The sequence below is a fragment of the Arachis ipaensis genome, chromosome B02 (genome assembly GCF_000816755.2).
Source record: "Arachis ipaensis cultivar K30076 chromosome B02, Araip1.1, whole genome shotgun sequence".
In the NCBI taxonomy this organism is placed as follows: domain Eukaryota; kingdom Viridiplantae; phylum Streptophyta; class Magnoliopsida; order Fabales; family Fabaceae; genus Arachis; species Arachis ipaensis.
The window spans coordinates 85,150,670-85,158,023 of NC_029786.2; the positions used below are offsets into that span (position 1 = coordinate 85,150,670).

General features: G+C 34.7%; 1 long non-coding RNA gene across 1 annotated transcript in view; it reads left to right on the forward strand.

Annotated features, from left to right (window-relative positions):
- LOC110268942 overlaps window positions 1–7,354 on the forward strand; it is a 24,222-nt gene that overhangs the window by 8,985 nt on the left and 7,883 nt on the right. The window contains exon 2 of the long non-coding RNA XR_002357721.1: window positions 813–823. This is a non-coding gene — a long non-coding RNA (uncharacterized LOC110268942). The remainder of the gene's footprint in view (window positions 1–812; window positions 824–7,354) is intronic.

Genomic DNA, 7,354 nt, shown 5'->3' on the forward strand with positions numbered 1-7,354 from the left:
CTGACAATCACACATAAAATTTAATAAAAAAAAAATCCTTGGAAAAAGTGCTTGAAAAGCAAATACAATATATTTGGATTAATCTACAGAGTACAATCCTATACTTCTACTAGTGAATTATCTCATGGTATGTACGGGAATGTAAAAAACGATTAGATATATGAATAAACAATGTTTTCACAATTTTAAGAGTATGCTTGGTTGAATAGAAAATATCTTAAATATTCTAGCTTTATTATGACCTAATTGAATAATTGAATGCTTTAATGTAAGAACCAATGTTGGTTATGCTATTTGCTTATCAAATTTGAACAAAAAATATTGATGATATTCATAAAATATTGATGAAAAGGTAGGTATTTAAATGTAGATGCACGTTTCAATAAAAAATATATGATACAATACATAATATAATTATGTGATGGAGATGGGATACCTAAATAAAAATAACTTGCATTCATATTACAAATGAATAAATTATATTGATAAATGAAGAATAAAAGAAAACGATAAAGATGTATATATAAATTGTTAGTAGTAAAATATAAATATGCTCATTACAAATTATATCATACTGCTGCTACGTCATTACAAAATTACAAATGTTGTTACCTTGGATGCAATACTCACATTATGTTTGTGCAACATGGAAAAACAAAACAATGAAAAATCTATAATTTGAGCTCTTGTGACCCTCTAATATGATTAACAGGCAGCATCAATGGTGATATTGATGATGGGAGTTTCAATCTTGACTAGCAGACTTATCCATGAGGCAACAATGTTTAGAGTGTGGAGATGAGTGTGGCTAGAATGCTATGGAGTTCCGTTACATGTATAGTTGGAGGAGGCGTTTAGAAATATCAGGAGTCAATGGCATGAAGTGGTTGAATGCGATAAGCGACAGAATCGTGCAAGTCTTTTAGTGTTGGTTGTGTGTTGATTGATACATGTATAATGAACTTGATCAATGAATGGATTCATATAACAATTGGGACTAGTGGTTTTGATGTGTTTGTGAAAGAAATTGGTAGTGAGGTATATGGAGTGGCGTATCCTTAGAGTGTAATCATGTAATGGAACGAAGAGATAATGCTTCAAAGAATGGGAACGAAAAGCCTAGTGATACTAGCTGAAAGCCGTCATTTAAGGGTTGGGATGCGGTGGCCGAGATAGTGGTGAACGTGGTTAGAAAGTATGAGAAGGACAAGGGTATGATAGTAATTCCAGATATGGATTTGAATGAATGGAATAAAGCTAATTCAAAAAGGAAACGAATCAAAAGGCATTAATGAGAGTTACTAAGGGGCGGATTCTAAGAGATTTGATAGGATTAGTGAAGATTTTGATCGAACAATCTGTTATAGCTATGAGTATATCGGTGGAAGATCAAATTTAAAGAGTAATACTAATAATAATGAGATAATGTGTGGAAGTGTGAGGCCCATTACACCAAATCATATGAGAAAGAGTTCAACATGCATTTTGGGCCAACAAATCATAAGTCCAAATGAAGAAAGAGACTATAGGCTGGTTTTGGACAAGTCTCAAGGAATGAAGCATGGGCTAGTCTTGAGGTGCACTTAAGAAATGGATCAAGTCAGTGACACACGGATATGTGATAACAATGCATCCCCGATCCGTCATATTCAGCGGCGTAGCCAGGGAATGCTCAGGTTGCGCATGGTGGTCGCGATACGGTGGAAGAGGATGGAAACGAATATGGTTCAAGGACCCAGATCATGATAAGTGAAGGGGACGTCTCTTTTGCCGTAGATGCAGGGAGGTCGATATTGAGAAAGGAAAAACAAGTCATTATGTCGTCAATGGAGATAAATGCTAGAACATCTAAGAGGCTGCGAACAGATGGGAAAGGAAGCAGCAAAATACAGAACCAAAGGGAAGAATATCAAGAGTGTGGCAGTTGTAAGGAAGCACAAGTTGAAGAGGGCCACAATGAGTCAAACTTGAGAGTTGTAGCAATGGCTCTAGATGATGCATGTTCAGATACAAAAGAAGAAAAACATAGTGATGGGGAATCAAATAACTCTGGCATGGATGCAAGCAATGTTATGAAGAATGAGGAAGAACGAAAGAGATGGGAGAAAGACATGGATGCGAACAGGGAAGTATGGAAGTTAGCCACAGAGTCAGGGATTATTCAGTATAACGATGATGGTATTATGGCTATCTTGCAAAAGCAGAATGAAGCTTTAGCGATTAAAAAAAGATTGGCAAAGAAAAAGGATAAGGCAAGAAGGAGAAGACCAAAGAATCGAAAAAAGATGTTTAATAAGAACTCAAATGATTTTTAGTTCTGGAATATTAGGATATTAGGAGGTGTTAGTATTAAGTTTGGTGAAAATTTTTCAAAAAAAGTAAAATAAAATAACAAAATAAAAGCTGTAAGATGGATATGTTAAGATTAATAGAGACAAAGAAGCACGTTGCGACAAAATTTGATGTAAAAAGAATTTGAAAAAATGAAGGAGTGGGATGGGAGTTTGTGGAGTCTGAAAAACATGTTACTAATGTGGGATGAAAATATTTTTAGGATGGAAAACTAATACAAAGGAGAAAGGTGGACATATGTAGAAGGAGGCGAGGAAGAAAATGATTAGTGGGTTGTCAATGGAACTTGGGAGATTTATGGCTATAGTGTGGTAGTTTTGAAAGGCACATTTCTAAGGCTTTTTTTGGTTTCAAACAAAAAAAAAGATCTGTCATAAGAGAATATGAATTTTGGGAGGGATAGAGTGGGTTTAGAACTTCAATTGGAGAAGAAAACTACTATACCAAGAAAACTGGAACTATTAAATGAATTACATGGTATCTTGCAATTGACAAAGCTGTTAAGAAATATAGAGGTCACTGTGGTATGAAAATTTAAAAAACTATACTCTACTACTATTTTCTTTGTGCAAGTGTTACAGGAAGAGACAGTATCATAAGACATGGCAAGTTTAGTTTCACTAAAGATATATGGAGAAGATTGGTTGTGTCGGGAGTTGAATTATTTACTTGGTTTGCCTTAGCTAATAGAACTAATACTAAGGATAGATTGAGTAGATTGGGTATAATTGAGTAAAATGATATTGTATGTGTGGTGTGTAATAAGGATGTTGAAAATAAATACCACTTGTTTGTTGCGTGAGTTTCGTGGTAGGTATAGTGTAATTAGTTGATGTTAGACGCCTTTGGACAATACAAGGACCAATGAAAGAGCATTTCGAAATTTGGTTGGATCGCCTTTGATCAAGGATCACTGGAAAAATAGTTGATTGGCTTATTTTTCACTTTTAGTGTATTTGGGTGGAGAGGACGAAGGAATTGGAGTTGTCATTCTAAACTTTTATTTCTGTTTCTATCTTCTATTGAATACTCCACCTTATTGTGTTGAGCTATTTTGTTTTAAAAAAAAAAAAAAACTAAAAGATAAAAAAATAACTCACAAAAAAAGAGAACTCCATCTGTAGTATGAGTAGCATAGCAATAATTTACACGAAGGAAGCGCAGATGGAACAACTGGAAGGAAGCACAGATAGAACTGCCACTGTCTGATGGAAGCGCAGACGGAGCTGCCGCTGTCTGAAGGAAGCGTAGACGGAACTGCCGCTGTAAGCACGAAGCACGGGCAGAACTGCCACTGTCTGAAGGAAGCGTAGACAAAATTGCCACAAGGAAATGCAGACGGAACTACCACAAGGTAACGCAGATGAAACTGCCACAAGAAAATGCAAACGGAACTGCCACAGAAAAACGCAAACGGAACATCCAAAAAGAAACACATACAAAACTGCCACAAGAGAACGCGGACGAAACTACCACGAGGGAACGCAGACGGAGCTGCCACGAGGAAACGCAGACGGAACTGTCGAAAGAGAACAAGAACTATATGATTTCTCCATAAGAATAGGTAAACAGCAGATGACATTGGTGTTTGATCATTCGACTCGGAAAGACACAAGACGGAAAGAATAGGCTAGTCGGTGAGGTGAAAAAGTATCAAAGAAGTGACAAATGACAAGAAAAATGGAATAGAGGAAAAATGTGAAAAATACGGTGATTTCACCAAAAGAAAAACAACATATCTTCTTCAAGGAGGATACCATGACTCTGATACCATGTTAAAAACAAGAGACTAAACTGGAGAAAGAATTTGTGTATTATTGAGTGTATTCAAGTTGTCTGGAATGATACAATATAAAAGAATATTTATAAATGTTATTGTAATAATAAAAACGTAATATTTTATAATAAATATTCAGATATACTAAATAATTCTAATAAATATTAATTGATCATAATATATTTTAACAAAAAAAAAAGACAATGTAACACTTTATTTCTGTTTTTGAAATTACTGAAGGCCATTGATTTAGTGAGAAAGATAGATCACGAAGATAATCGACAATGGTAGAGAAACAGACCCGCAAAGACGAACTTGAGTCGGCAGAAAGACAGCATGCAGAAGCAGAGGTGGAGACAGAAAAGGCGAGCCATGGCAGAACCAAGATGGCAGCTTCAACTCAGACAAAGGAAGCGCGGAGACAATGTGCAGGGATGATGCTACAGAGATATCAGCGAAAGTGCAGGAATGATGTGACGCAGATGAAGGCAACAGACGGCGCAGAAGCTGGCAGACATAGAGGACCCGGTGACGAGACAGCTACCGTACGGTGTCAGCGAAAAAGAGTGAGAAACTTGAGACATAGTTTCAGAGTGAGAGGGTGCATTGGAGAGGGAGGGGAGAGAGGGGATTAAAGTTCCAAAAAGAGGGGTTGGTGTTTTGATTTTCTAGGGTGGTATTTTTAATTAATACATAGGTATTATACATTAATAAAGTTATTATATCATTAAAATACAGTGGCCATTTCAGTATCATTCTCATCGGAGATGTGCTCCGACAAGTACAGAGATATGCTTATCAAATTTTGAAATTATTTAGGAATTATTTTGTCAATAACAAAAGTTCGGTACTATTTTGTCAGCAATAGAGTATTTTGATAGAGAGAGTGTTTTTGTTAATGAGAAAAGTGTTAGAAACAAGAGACTAAACTAGAGAAAGGATTTGTGTATTATTAAGTGTATTCAAGTTGTCTGGAATGATAAAATATAAAAGGATATTTATAGGTGCTATCATAATAATAAAGACGTAATATTCTATAATAAATATTCAGATATACTAAATAATTCTAATAAATGCTAATTGATCCTAATATATTCTAACATCCCCATCAAACTCAAGTGACAACTTGAATTTGAAATTTATTTAAAACAATGAAATAAAAAAAGCATAAACTAATAGAACGGACGCAGACGGAGCTGCCAGAAGGAAGCACAAACGGAAATACCACTGTTTGAAAGAAGCGCAGACGGAACTGCCGCTGTCTGAAGGAAGCGCAGACAGAACTACCACTTTCTGAAGGAAGCACAGACAGAACTGCCACTATCTGAAGGAAGCACAGATAGAACTGTCGCTGTCTGAAGGAAGTGCAGACGAAATTGCCAGAAGGAAGCGCAGACAAAACTGCCACAAGGAAACGCAGACAAAACTGCCACAAGGAAACGCAAACGAAACTACCAAAAGAAAATACAGATGGAACTGCCACAAGAGAACGCAGACAGAACTGCCATGAGAGAACACAGACGGAACTGCCATGAGGAAACATAGACGGAACTACCGAAAGATAGCGAAAACTATATGATTTCTCCATAAGATTAGGTAAACAGCAGATGACATTGGTGTTTGATCATTCAACTCAGAAAGACACAAGACAGAAAGAATAGGCTAGTCGGTGAGGTGAAAAAGCATCAATGAAGTGACGAAAGACAAGAAAGATAGAATAGAGGAAAAGTGTGAAAAATACGGTAATTTCACTAAAAGAAAAACAACATATCTTCTTCAAGGAGGATACCATGACTCTGATACCATGTTAGAAACAAGAGACTAAACTAGAGAAAGAATTTGTGTATTATTGAGTGTATTCAAGTTGTTTGGAATGATACAATATAAAAGAATATTTATAAGTGTTATCGTAATAATAAAAACGTAATATTTTATAATAAATATTCAGATATACTAAATAATTCTAATAAATATTAATTGATCCTAATATATTTTAACAAAAAAAAAAAGACAATTATTTCCTTTATTTCCGTTTTTGAAATTACTGAAGGCCAAATCATTAGTAAATTATTTTATCGGCAAGATTAAAACAAATTGTTTTATTAGTCTATTTATCTATGGTCAGGTAGGTAGTCGGTAAACAATTAGAAGTAAAAATCTATTTTAAACATTTATTTTATGCCGACGTAATTTTATTAATGAAATTAATCGAAAATAAACAATTTTTTAAAGATATAATCATGAAGAAAGCACGGGCGGAACTGCCACTGTCTGAAGGAAGCGTAGACAAAATTGCCACAAGGAAATGCAGACGGAACTACCACAAGGTAACGCAGATGAAACTGCCACAAGAAAACGCAAACGGAACTGCCACAGGAAAACGCAAACGGAACATCCAAAAAGAAACACAGACAAAACTGTCACAAGAGAACGCGGACGAAACTACCACGAGGGAACGCAGACGGAACTGCCACGAGAAAACGCAGACGGAACTGCCGAAAGAGAACGAGAACTATATGATTTCTCCATAAGAATAGGTAAACAGCAGATGACATTGGTGTTTGATCATTCGACTCGGAAAGACACAAGACGGAAAGAATAGGCTAGTCGGTGAGGTGAAAAAGTATCAAAGAAGTGACAAAAGACAAGAAAAATGGAATAGAGGAAAAATGTGAAAAATACGGTGATTTCACCAAAAGAAAAATAACATATCTTCTTCAAGGAGGATACCATGACTCTGATACCATGTTAGAAACAAGAGACTAAACTAGAGAAAGAATTTGTGTATTATTGAGTGTATTCAAGTTGTTTGGAATGATACAATATAAAAGAATATTTATAAGTGTTATCGTAATAATAAAAACGTAATATTTTATAATAAATATTCAGATATACTAAATAATTCTAATAAATATTAATTGATCCTAATATATTTTAACAAAAAAAAAAAGACAATGTAACACTTTATTTCTGTTTTTGAAATTACTGAAGGCCAAATCATTAGTAAATTATTTTATCGACAAGATTAAAACAAATTGTTTTATTAGTCTATTTATCTATGGTCAGGTAGGTAGTCGGTAAAACAATTAGAAGTAAAAATCTATTTTAAACATTTATTTTATGCCGACATAATTTTATTAATGAAAATACATTATTGATGGTTTGGTATCAATAACACATATTCATAATTAAACTTTAAATTTAATTCATTAATTGTTACTATAC